Source organism: Parambassis ranga, chromosome 22, assembly GCF_900634625.1.
Source record: "Parambassis ranga chromosome 22, fParRan2.1, whole genome shotgun sequence".
Classification (NCBI taxonomy): Eukaryota; Metazoa; Chordata; class Actinopteri; family Ambassidae; genus Parambassis; species Parambassis ranga.
The window spans coordinates 15,282,813-15,296,773 of NC_041042.1; positions in this window are offsets into that span (position 1 = coordinate 15,282,813).

Below are 13,961 nucleotides of genomic sequence, written 5' to 3' on the forward strand. Positions count from 1 at the left end.
TAAGGTGTAAAAACCACAATACTCAACATGACGATTTAGCCACTGATTCGTCCTCTTTGGTGCTGGGAGCCAAAACCATGCAGCAGCAACCACGAGAGGCAAAAGTCTGACTGACAGCCCTGAGAAGCTCTCCACTGTCTCCTCCATTGCTCCTCGAGAGGGAGGAGGTCAAGTGCACCCCCTCAAACAAACACACTCGGATGCCCATGCAGAACACCTTGCCAAGCCTTTTAGCCACAGCTATTTTTCTTAAACTCATGTCATCGAGAGCATCAGAGGCGTCTCTCAGGCTTGAACTTCAGGAGGCGAAGTGGGCCAACGAGCGGGCAGCAAAATACATCAGCAGCCTGGAAGATCAGGAGATGTGCTCCACCATGAATACATTTAGAGCCTCAAGCTTTTCTTACTGTGTTATGAGCACAGGAACAGGTCATCCTTTTACATTTTGAGAACCTGTGTTCACTGAACATGATTCATTCCTGAGAGCCATGTTGTCTAATGCATGAAATGTTTGAGCTACGTGTTAATGGATCACAAGTTAATCACTTTAACTAACAATTCCTTCATATATATATATATAAAAAGCCGAAAAGGCCATTTTAAAACCACATTTTCAACCAGCTAGTATATCCATGTATCAGCATGACTTCATCATCTTTATACATGTCATATTAAACCGTGTAGGAGTGGATTTGGATGATGGTTTATACTGGTTGTTGATGTTTTTCGTCTTTATTTTACAGCAAACACTGAATCTTAAGAAATAGCATGCAGCAAAATAAGAAAAGAACTATCATCAGTTCAACAACACATGCAGCACAAGCTAATACTAATGATGGACACATCCACAAACATCTGCTGGATTATTTCAGATGTCGAAACGTTAGATTTCTGATCATTTCCTGTTACTGGTGGCTCTTTGAGTGTGCACCATGTGCAGCCAGATTGATGAAGATGTGTTCTCAAGTTGCAGTGAACCACCTCAGCCACCGTACTGTTTCCTGAAAATAATTATAATGAACTCTAGAGTAAACTCTATGTAAAACCAAAAAAAAAAATAAAACAGTAAAACTCATTTTGAGACATCATGAAGTTAGATAAAGTGATCTCTGAGTCATTCGATGTTAAAATGATGCAGATCAGCATTAACAGGCTGAGATTATAATAACAATCAAGCATGAACTAATCACAGGAACCCATTCCTTCCATGTATTAGAGTTCCATGAGTCATGATGCATGAAGTGGACAAGTTTGTCACAAAGTTGCTCATGTATAATCAACTTAATATACACTGCAAAGGAAAAGATATTATATAACAGAATATAGATAAAAGAACTAAAATGTGTGCGTCCTGGTGGAGGTCACGTCCTTAAAAGTAGCTCTAATTGTTCTAATTTGAAGCCATTTCATCCACATTCAAGATGGATTCAAGAGGTATCTGGAGCTTCTCACAGATATGTGAGACTATAAGGCCAACCTCTTGAATCATTTGATAATTAGTGCGTCTTCTACACATGTTCTGTAGCTGCAGAAATCCCGGAAACACTGAGTTTGTTTTTCCTGCTGCTTTAATCCAGCTAAAAGTGACAGCCATTAAAGTTGTTGAGCACCACGAGCTGAGTGCCAAGAAGGACAGAGATGGAGAAAGAAATGAGTATGGAGGGGGGGTGTGAGAGAGAGGGAGAGGAAGACAGGACTCTATCCAGGAGAGGACTTATAAAAGACTTGCCCTTGCTGGGTTTAAATTATATGACTCTGTGGAAGGGCCACATACTCCTCATCTGAGGTTTTCTTTTCATGCAACAATATTTTTTTTTCTTTTTACAAAAAGAAATAAATAAAAAAAAGACCGTGACATTTTTAGCAAGCTGTTAAAACTGTCGTTAGGGGCAAAGGGTCAAGAGGTCTCTTAACATACAGGGAACAAAGATGGAGATACTGTTTTATATGACTGTCTAAGGAACAAGACCTCGCTCACAGCCTTTATATACTTCATCAATGGCACCCTGATGAATGCCTGCCCTGCAACCAGTCGCTACACAATAGTGCCACCTTCTGGAAAAAATGAGGTAAAATAAAATCTATGAAGGACATGAGATTCAGTTTACTTGGAATAAAAAAAAAAGAAAAAGGGAAAAAGCCTCAGTGAGGGCTCGCTCTGCGTGGATATTAAACAAGCTTGGTCCTCAAAAATCAAATAATGCAAGCAGTTCTCATTTATCCCACAAGTATATAAAACTACTTTTATTACTAAAATGTTTTTATTGTAGGTAAAACAGAGGTATATTATAATCTGGTTAATATATATAATATCATGTCATGTATCACTGTCATTCCCTCCACTGGTCTATATTTGTATCCATGCATCATATATTTTTGTATCATATATATATATGTATGTAAATACATATATATATATATATATATATATATATATATATATATATATATATATATATATATATATATATATATATATATATATATATATATATATATATACATATATATGTATATATACATATATATATATATATATATATATATATATATGTATGCATCATATATTGTGCCCATACTGTGTACTGTAGTCTGATTTGGATTTTAGTGACACTTATACTCTGTACTTAACTGTGTTTATCTTATCTTATCTTATCCAAACTGGTTCTAAGTTAATTACTGTGCTTTAGGTGGTGCACTTGGCAAAAGCCAACATATAGAGAGAGCAAAGTTTTCAACAATAAAAGAAAGAAAAACAAATTTTGTTACTGCAAGAAAGCATTTTTATTTATTTATTTATTTATAATTAAAATCAAATTACAAGAAATTATTTTTGGGAGGGGGGGGGTGAATGAGACTAAATAAACAACTACTTATTTTTGCACAAATATCAGTAAAAGACTATATTACATTTAAATATATAACTATCTTTATTTTTGTGTCATGTCATACCCACAGTCACAGTCAGTCTCTGTTTTATGTTTCAATTTCAATAGAGGTTCAAAGATCTGTCAGAAAGGCTGTGTGTGTGTGTGGTGGGGGCACGCGTAAAAAGCACCAGGCACACGGATGTGTGTTTGGGGTGTTGGGGCCTGGGATGGAGGTGGAGGTGGAGGGAAAGGGGGGGGAGCGAAAGGAGAAGATTGAGGAGTGATTCAATCGCTACACAAATGGATTTGGCTAATAGAAGGAGCCTCTGATCCTGACTGGTACACAGCTGGAGCTTCCCTAATTGGAGAGGGTGAAGAGTGGAGAAGAGAGTGGAGGGAAAGGGAGAAAGAGAGAATATGGCCCCCAGAGGAAAATGCACCTCTGCTGTAACTCAACTTGGATCATGGTTAATACACCTGGAAACCAAGTCATGTGGAAGCTCATCGTGTCTCAGTGTTCCTGCTGTCACCTTGAAAAGCAGCAGTTTTAATAACTATCTGATGAGAGTGACCCACTTCATCATGTAACTATTCAGCAGCCCTGAGGACTCACTACCAGTGCTGGAATGTAACTAAGTATTTGTACTTCATTACTACCTTCAAGTACATTTCTACATATTTATACTTTACTTAAGTATAAATAACAGTGCAAACTTTAGACCTTTGGGATAACAGAGCTGTTAGATAGACTGTAGATAGACTGTCACTGCAGCTAACCTATACCACTGAACATGGATCCAGAGTCAGCCTCCTCTAAACCGAGCCACCAATGAGCGCCTTTAAAAGATCTGTTTGCATTCAGGGGGCCCAAAGAAAAGAGTTACTAGTAGCTATATCAGCAGCTATATCAGCATTCACCAAGCTCCAGGACTTTCTCCAGCGCTGGCCACGACCTTCTTTGTTGTTAGATGGGGCTCTGATCCAGTTTGAAGTAACAATAATAAATGATTAAAAAAAAACTCTTAAAATTCCTGAATAGATTGAAAGACGTGAAACTCATTGAAGGTACGTTTTTTTTTTTGTGGAGCCACGAGAGAGTGTGCAAAACACCCACACACAAAAAAGAAAGCAGAGGAGCAAGGCTCAGCGTTTTGACAGCTATTACAGCTACAGTCCACCGATGAAAGATCATAAGAACACATTATCCTTTAATATTCCCACACAGAAGAGAAAAAAGGAGAAAACTAAACAGAATTTTCTGCAGTTTGCAGGTTTGATGTGTTGAATAGCAATGCCACTTCATTTGAAATGATCAGCTTTCATACACCAACTCACAGGTGACAAGTGCTGTTGAGGCGCGACAAGTTTTCTAGAAAGGGTAATATTTCTGCTTTTTGCCAGTTTACCTGCACAAGTTGTGTCTTTTTTTTTTTGGATTTCCACATTCGGAGAAAAGTTTCAAGCATCGGGACAAAAATATGAGTTTGTCCAGGAAATGCTGCACCATAAAACAAGTGTGTGTGTGTGTGTGAGAGAGAGAGAGAGAGAGAGAGAGGCAGACAGAGAGGGAGCGCTCTTGTGTGTATTCTAAAAGCAGGGGGTCTCTTCCAAAACACAAAGACCTGCTGAGCATGAACTCACCAGGGGGGCTCTTAGGAAACTCATCAGCTCACAGGAAAAGGGGCAAAGGAAAGGCGTCCATATAGGAAACATGCTGGAAAGGAGGAGCACATTTGTATCTTTGTCAGCATCCTCAATGACATCTTTACCCTCTAACCTTCACTTTAAACCCAGATCCAGCCTGAAACCCTGAACAGGAAGCCAAAATATACACACACGCACTCTTCATAATGTGGAACCAGCTCAGGTACATCCAGCCTAAAAGTGAAGAAAACATCTACACATATCTCATGTTATCCTGTTTGTAGAAGGGCTTCACCTCATTTGATAACCCACAATATATGAGTGTACAAACAAACTGTCACATCTTGCGGGGACACGTACACACACAGGAGGCAGATCGGCCAACCCTCCCACCGTGTTTCCTTTGTAGCGGCCATTGTAACAGTTTTGTCTGAGCCATATGGACTGGTTTAGGGATGTGGACCCCCGGCAGCTGAGGCTTTGTCCCCATGTCACAGAGGTCGCTGGGATTGTGTTCCCAGCTAATTCCCTCTTTCAGGGACTGCAGATCAGAGTCTATAATGATCTGGGCGGCCTAGCAGAGGGATTACAGCCTCTGCCTGACATCAACAGGCTTGTGTGTGTGTGTGTGTGTGGGTGGGTGGGTTAGGGGTGAGAAATAGCGAAGGAGATAGATAGAGAGAGAGAGAGAGGGAGAGATGACATCTTAAGATGAAACATTGTTGCTACTCCTTCAGCAGGAATCAATTGATCCCCCACCCCCAGACACACACACACACACACACACACACACACACGTTCTCAGTTTTCCACCTCATTTCCCTCAATCCAGCTTAGGCAAACATTATTAGCAGGGAAAGTGAAAGCAGTGGAGGGAAACTAATGGCTTCTTGTGTCTTCACTGACCTCCATTGTCATAATAGGGCTTACACATTACACAGCACTGTCTGGACTGTTTTTGTCGTGCACCGTCGGTGTGTCAGCTTCTGTCCTGCTGTGACTAATTAGACCAATACGCATTCATCTTGCAGCAATCAGAAGTAACTAGAAATAGCCTGATGTAAAAGTCTGATTGATTGTCCATGTAGGAGAGCGGGATTATGGGAAAATAGGTTCGCTTTTAGCCTAGCATGCACTTCTGCTTCCTAGCCTGCTACCAGGCTGGAGCAAGGTTGTGCGGCTTCTCCAGCCTGTCATCATGCAGACTGGCTGTTAGATGATTTATATGCTAGACATGAACACTCAAAGCATTGATGTCCATGTTAACTGTACTCGATCAATACACTGTGCTACACAGGCCCATCTAGTGGCATTACCAGCTTGTCCTCACCAGGAAAATGTACCATGAGGTTGATTTTGCAGTCCTTGAAACTAAACACGTGAGCTGAAGACTTGGAAAAACGGCAACTGTGTGACAGGAGTGGTTTATGGTGTGCCTAACTCTAACCAGTAGGTTTTTATCCCAAACTGAATTGCAGGTTAACAGCGGGCGAAAACAAAACAGCTTGTTGTGTAAGGGGGACTCCAACCCCAGATTCCTCAGTAAAAGTCCCTATGTTGCATGTACCCCCAGCACCTACTACAGACCTTTGCAGCCATGATCATATATATATATTCCGTTAACATAAACGCAACCATAGTGGTCAATAGTTTGCCCGTTAGCACGCAAACTTCAGTACATATCCCTACAACCTGATGAAAATGACCTGTCGTAGCTGTTGTTTTTTTTGTAACGTTGTGTTGATTTTAACGTTTTAAATAACAACAAATTATTTAAGACAGGTGCATGCACTTGCAAAAAGCCTTTTAAGTGGACACAATTTGTGTGAATGTGCTATTTTTGTTTTAATGTCTTTCATATTAGGAGATCTGTGGGCAGGTAGGGTAGGAGATTTTGAAAGCTCAGTGAGAGTCAGCCAGATTTCGAAAGTAAACACACGCCCCTTTCTCTCGGAGCTCACCCCGAAGCCATGCCTCCCAATCACTGAAGACGAGCTGCGGTCTGTGACTTCGGCCATCATGCACGTACCTCTCTGGTGCGCAGAGCAGGAAGAGAGTGACAACCAGCCAATGCTCCGCGCAGGGTCCACCCGGAGGATTGGCTGATGTTTTTAGCATTTTATAGCTTCCACAGATGATTCATATTCTTCGTTTTAATGCGAAACTAATTGGTTGCTATCAGGTTGTAAAGAGAATTTACACTAATTTAACAAAAGTGCATCAGAATAAAATCTCCTACCCTACCTTTAAATAACTACCTTTGAACATGAGAAAAAAAAGAGATCACAAGAAGAAAATCCAGTATTTAAATGCAACAGAGACATTTCAATTATGGTGAGGAAAAAAACAATGCTGTTATTTCTGTATTAGATTGTCATAAACAATGTTGGTCAGAGCCACTCACAGGAAATAAAAAAACGGCCAGAGTAATCAGATATATGTTCTCAAGACGAGAGACATCTACATCCTGAATGAAGAGCTCTCACACACATACATGCCTAAGACAGAGCGGCCCACTCTACATAGAGCCTTCTGTTGCTTTATAAAGAGTACTATCAACAAGGTAGCTGAAAACAAAACTTGTTTGCTTTCCTTCATTCCACTTTTAATTTTCTGCTCTCGTTTGTTGCTGTAGGCATCATTCCATATTTTATTCCCTTTCTTCTTTCCCCTCAGTATAAAGGGACTTTCATTGAAATTCATTCTCTCAAGGACCTGCACCCATGCAAGGCCAGATGATAATAGGCCGACCTATTTAGCCTGCAGTTTTGTTTATCTTTTTTTTCTTCCCCCTCTGGCTTTGGATTGATCGTGGCCGCAGCAAGATGACAGCTGTCTCCTGTGCATTAGCATTGCAAATGAATTAGAAGAAGAAAGAAGTGGAGGCTCTGTCAGCGTGTTGGGCCACAGGCCTGCAGTGGAGGAAGAGAGTGGATCAGCTTCCTGACCAGGAGCTGCCAGCGAGGAGCAGCTGACAGTGTGTCAGTGCTGACATCAGACAGAACAGCTTAATCAGCCTTTTGATTAGGTCTTCAATATTATTGATGATGATTAGTGACCTGTGACGGCAGAATTAACTCTATCCTCTCCAGTGGTGGAAAGTAACTAAGTATTTGTACTTTGTTACTGTACTTAAGTTAATCTTTTATGTACTTTACTTAAGTAAAACTAATAGTACATACTTACTTTTACTCCATTACATGTTGCAGCTGTTACCTGTACTTTCTCCTCCACTACATTTCTACAGTGTCTGTAGTTCCTTGTTACATGTGATGAACAGCTAACTAGTTAGCTGCTGTCTGCTAACACAGGTCCATCCATTAATGTCTGATTAACATGAATCATAACATTAATCTACAGCAGGAACACTGACACAGTAAACATGCTGAATGCCTGTTTTTTTATCGACAGCCTCTCTGTTCATGACACACAGACCTGTCCATAGCTGCTTCTGGACTGAAAATGTAAATTAACTACACATGGTCCATTTTAATTTTAAGATGATTTCTTTGATTATTTTAACCTTTTCAGATCGTTTACAGTGGAAATCAATAATATATATTGAGTGTGTGAGTACTTTTACTTTTAATCCTTTAAGTACATTTAAAAGTACTTAAGACTTTTACTTAAGTAGGATTGTTGATGTAGCACTTCTACTTTTACTTAAGTAAAAGTTCAGTACTTCCTCCACCACTGATTCTCTCTATAAGATGTTTACACTTATTCCTCATTCTTGAATGGTAAGGTAAGGTGCCATGTGGTCCACTTATACCACTCTATTGTAGTTTTTCACAGACTTTTGTAAGTTTGTAAGAAAATAAGTAATAAATTCAAATATTAAGCAACAAAAAACCTTTCTTCTCTTCTGTTGCTAATATTTGATAGCTTTATCGCTCTGATCATAAGAGATCTCTCTCAAACTAGAACAAGATTGTGCTGACCTTCTTTATTCAGGGCCAATGCACATAGCAAGTTTGATCATCATTTACTCAATATGGTTCAGGGTGGGTCGATCAATGTAGGGTTATTGATTTTTATTCATATAAAATTCAATGTTACAGGGAAGGACACTGCATGCTGAAAGAGTGCTGTACATGGAGGAGACATAGCATTTACTTTGGCCGTGTGGTGAGTGCAGCTGAATCAAAAAACAGATTCAATTAACAATTTCTTAAACATGTCATTTGCACAGTTATGTATGTCGCTGACCCAAGGACAAATCCTATTAAATCACTTCTATGGGGAGGCAGCACAGGTAGGCGATTCCAGAGCCCTGTAAAGACGTATTGTCATGGTAACCGGTGAGCACTTTAGACACAGCTTCATGTATCCTCATGGGTGAGAACTGACACACACATGAATGCGAAAGCAAGCACGAGAGAGGGACGGACAAAGAAGAGAGCTGCTGAAAAGATGCAGAAGTTTAAGCAACAGATGCTTTGACGTGCACGTTATCCTTACTCTGCTCTTGGCTATGTGTGCGATGCCTTCAATCAGCAATTGTGGGAAACTCAACTCGAGGTCTGAATGTATTATCGATGGAAATGTCAGGCTCATTGTTACATGCACACCTACTTCTGTCTTGTCCAACCAATCGTCTCATCAGCAGCCCGGGAGCTTTGACTCTATTCTCAACAGATACAGATACATTTCCCCTTCATTAAAGAAAAAACTGTAGACCCTGGACTGTTAATTTCATGTTTCCAAAGTGGTACTTTTACTGCGGTTAAAGAGCTGAACACTACCTGAGAAAGAACAGTGATGTGGCTCCTCTGCTTGATCCCCCCCTCAATTTCACGGGGCCAAAGAGAGGCACAGAGGAAGCACAAGTAAACCGTCTCAGTCCTTTACAAATGCTAGAGTGGCCATCCTCCTACCGCTGCTCCTCACACAGGGCCACAATTAAATTCTTCGCCCACTTATTCTTCTCCTCTTTTTTTGTCTCTTGAGAAGACACCTCACTTGAGAAACCACTGAGGCTGCTTTTTAAAGGTCCCTGTGTGGCAGGGTGACAGAGGACACCACTCTCTGCCTTTTCTCTAATTTGGAAAGACTGGGTGAAATTGAAAAGGGGGTTCTCAGCCCCCTCCCTAAGGGCCCTCTCTACTCCTGCCCCCCCCCCCCCCCCCCCCCATCCCACCGTCCTAGCCGTGGCCTGCGTGGACTCCCCTGGTTGGTTCTCAGACCTCCCCGGTCTGTGTGATACCAGTGGTATTGTGAGAAGCTGACAAAGAACAGGAAGCCCGGGGGTCGGCAGGGCAGGACTGAAGGTCAGCTCAATCAGTCTCTGCATGATGGATGCAGTGCGGGGGCCAGGTCACCTGAAAATGCACCCAACAAGATGGCCAAATGCACACTCTGCCCGGCTCATTTTTCCACTCCACCTCCACATATTAATGATGTGTATTAATGACTAATTCTTAACCATATAAATCCAGAAATTACAATAAATTGACTTTAAACTGAAATTATTGACATGTAAAAATGCTTTTCCACAAAGTGAGACAAATACAGCAGCACTAATGTGTTGGCTAACTGTGATGCAATAAACTTTATAACTTTTAGCCATGTGGCTAATAGCTAATATTGTCTACGTTTTAGGTTCATATTTAAATTCTTAATGCATAAGAATGAGTACTATCTACCCACTGTGTGTGTGTGTGTGTGTGTGTGTGTGTGAGTCCCCTGTTGTCATGGAGACCCCGGGGTGTGGGAAGCAGTACAAACATGACAGAGCTGAGTTTACTGACTCAAGGTGACTGGGCCGAGGCCACAGCAGCACACAACGGGGGGACAATGGCCGCTCCATTAGTGCTAATGGGGGACACATGTAACGGGATTAGAGTGAGGACACCTGGGGTGGGGTAAGGAGGACCACATGCGGAGATGGTACACACATGTCCCACCCCACTAACCCCATCCTTGTCCCTCGCTGTCCCACTCCACCAAACTTGCACAAAACCAGGGGTCTGCTGTGGAGGCACAGCAGATTGCCTTAATCTAAAAATGGAGTGAAATTACAAATATTTTCTACAGTTTTAAAATATTTTGACTGAATAAATTACATTTATGATGCCAGAAAAGTGTTATTTTGTAAATTATATTTCAATGGTCATTTACCTGTGACATAATAGTATGACTGCAGTTAGTGTAAAAGGAAATAATCCCAGAAACCTCCACATCACTTCCACTCTCGGTCCTCCTAGCAGCAATGTAAATCAAACGGAAATAAATCTGAGCCAGAGGTCAATGAATCTCCATTGGTGGACTGTGGATCTTACCCGGTCAGCCCGCCCCTCCATCCATCCCTCTCAGCTCATCCCTCATCTGTGCTTTTTTTTTTCCTCCATCTACCCCCTTCTGCAAATTCCTGCACTCTGCCCAAGACGCCCAGTCAATTAATAAGACATTGTCTCCTCCCCTTGGAGCCCGTGCACAAGAGGCCACCCAGGAGCCAGCAGGCCTTCCCTCTAAAGCTGCTTCACTGGTGGCCCCCAGGAATGCCAGTCGCTTTGGGAACAGGCCGAACAGGGCAGGACGGGGGTGAGGTGGTGGTGGGTCTGGGAAGCAGGATAATAGTAACAGCCCCATCATGCTCATGTGCTGGGGCAAGCCAGTCAAAAATTGGAGGGCAACAAAAGGAAATGCGTTCCACTCCCAAGGATCGAAGGCACTTCACCTCTCTACAGTTCAGCTTAAACCCCACGCTGTGGCACACAAACTGGAAGACACACACACACGGCTGGTTGGCCATGCTCGAGTATGCATTGACTTACATACAGTTCCTGTTGGCTTAAAGCAGTGAATCTACATTGTGATACAGCATAAGATTAAAAAATGGGCTCATGGGGAAGCAGTGCTGATCCAACCAGGAAACTCTCTGGAAAAGTTCATTAAAAATACAGAGAGAGAGAGAGAGAGAGCACAAAATACACACACACACACCGGAGCTCAAACTCCTCCATCATGTCCTTTCCCACTCTGTATGCACCCTTCCTCTTTTAGTTTAATGCCAGGAGGAGGTGCAACTAAATCTGAGGCACTTCCTGTTACATTTTCTTTGACATGTATGTTGCATACTTTATATATTTTTATCGCATTCTACTGACATGTGAGGAGAGTTTGTAAATATGGTGGACAGCAGTCTGAAGCCGACACTGACAGGAACAGATGTATTGTTTCAGGTGCTTGCTGCAGTGCTTTGAAGGTGAACAGAAACAGCTTTGCATAAATTGCGCTACAAGACACAAAGGTTCACATTGTTTTCACTTGTCTCCAGTTGGTCTCCAGTTTACATTTTAAAAACTGCCAGTGCCATCTTTATACCACTGTAAAAACTCAAATAAATTGACAGAACATATCTTATACCGAAGCATTCTTTGAATTCTGCAGTAAAGGGTTTTAAAATATTGGTCTTTCCATGTTTATTTTTGTCTTTCTTTATGTATTAGCCAATAATTTTCATCTAGAAAATCTCAGTGATGGGTTTTAGAGTGTGGACCCTCCATCTGAATACTTGCGCGCAGTATACAGCACATTGTTTAGTAATGGATAGCATGTTAGTGCAGAGAGATTTCAAAGAAAAGAGGTATCACACACGCACACACACACACACAGGGTACACTGTATAATAGTTTCTGCTGCTCCACATCGCAAAATTAGCCAGGCGAAAGTGCTCTGTAAGTGCACCATCTGTATTGTTGCAGATAGCAGCAAGTGGGGTGAAACCACAATGAGTGGAGTGAAAGCCATAGAAAAATCTGCTTTGTTTTTTAAATATTATGCAGCAGCTACTGTACAAATCTGACCGTGTCCTGCAGAAGCTACCTTGAAAACATGACCTGCCTGCTGACCTGTTTTAAAATAGCAAAAGCGTAAGAAAAATGGGAAAAGAGTCACTTAAAAACCCTTCAGATATACTGTTTGCCCTGTAGTGTCTGCTCCATTTTAGAAAGCAAAACATAGGCAAATACATTTGGCAGGTTTTTTTTGTTTTTAAATGAACAGTAGATATCGTCATTCCTTGCAGGTTATGGGTCTTTTGTTTGTGTTGTCTGTGGCCACTTGCTCTACAAATAAAATTCAGAAATTCAGGCTCACTTACAGGAGTTCCTGTTTTTTTCTTTTTTCAAAAGAGCAGGTGGATTTGACTGCAGGTCATAGTCCTGCTGGCAGTGAAGCAAAGAGCATCCTCTTCTGTTGGTGTATGGTAGTACAGAGGAGGTGTAAAATAACTTCCAACTATGCATACTGCTGGAAATACAGCTGCAGTATTTAGTAAGCCACTAAATTACTAGATTTGAGAGGACAAATTAAGCTTTTCATATTTTTAATACATTTAATATGACACAGTGACATGTTTTTTTGCTATTTGTGTTTTTGTAATTTTTTTCTAAATAACAATAAACATGACACAGATCAAGAAAAGCCTTACATAGCAAACTGAGTATTTAAATGTAAATTTTAATGGAACCAAACTGTAATCCAGCCAGGTGCAGGCCGGAGCATTATAAACAGCACCACGGGGCGTCAGAACCCGGAAGTAGCGCGGTGTTTGCTAACAAACAACGCGCTGTGGGAATGTATTCATTGTTCGGTAAAATTAAACAACACGATTACACGAACACAGTTTAAAGTGGTACTGGCAAACATGTTGAGCTATGAAACTATTCGAGAAAGTGCTATTATGTAAAAATCGCTGCTTTGACCGTTGAGTTAGCGCAGCTAACAGCTAGCTTCCGGTTCAGTGGGATGGTAGCCAGTTAAAATAAGGCTCGATAATGTTTAAGGCGCATTTGTTTTATGTCAAGACGAAACGATGGAACTGCCAAACAATATATTACAGAACCGTGAATAATAAGTAGCCTACTAATAAATTCAAATTAAACGGGAAGTGACTTTGAACACACACAGGAGAACCGAGGAGGTGATGATGTGGAGGCCTGCGTCACTGCAGCAGTGTTGGTAAAGAAAACTTGACCTAATAAATAGGGAGAGGTCGAATATTTGGACCCCACATCAGAACAACGGAGCTGTGCAGCCTGGAGGTGTTCTGACTCCATCCTCAGCCGCGGTCACTGGAAACGATGGGTTCCACTATTATCCCATTAATCAGGTAATCAGCAATAATAGTAGATCAAGATGATTGCAATCATATTTACCCAAGTGGGGAATATGTAGGAAATTCAAAGGGTTTAATTGTAAATTAATGTGTAATATTAATATTTATTAATTTTATATGTGACTTATTCATAAATCTATTCTAAAATAATACTTAAAAAACATTACATCTTATTCCTTCATACCTGTACATCTATGTTTTCACACTATCATAAAATATTCTGACCTGAAATTACTTTTTAAAAGAGACTGGACTGGAGAGACTGCATGTGACCATTTTAATAAGATAACTGGACATTAACCTAAAGACACACACATTATCTGTAT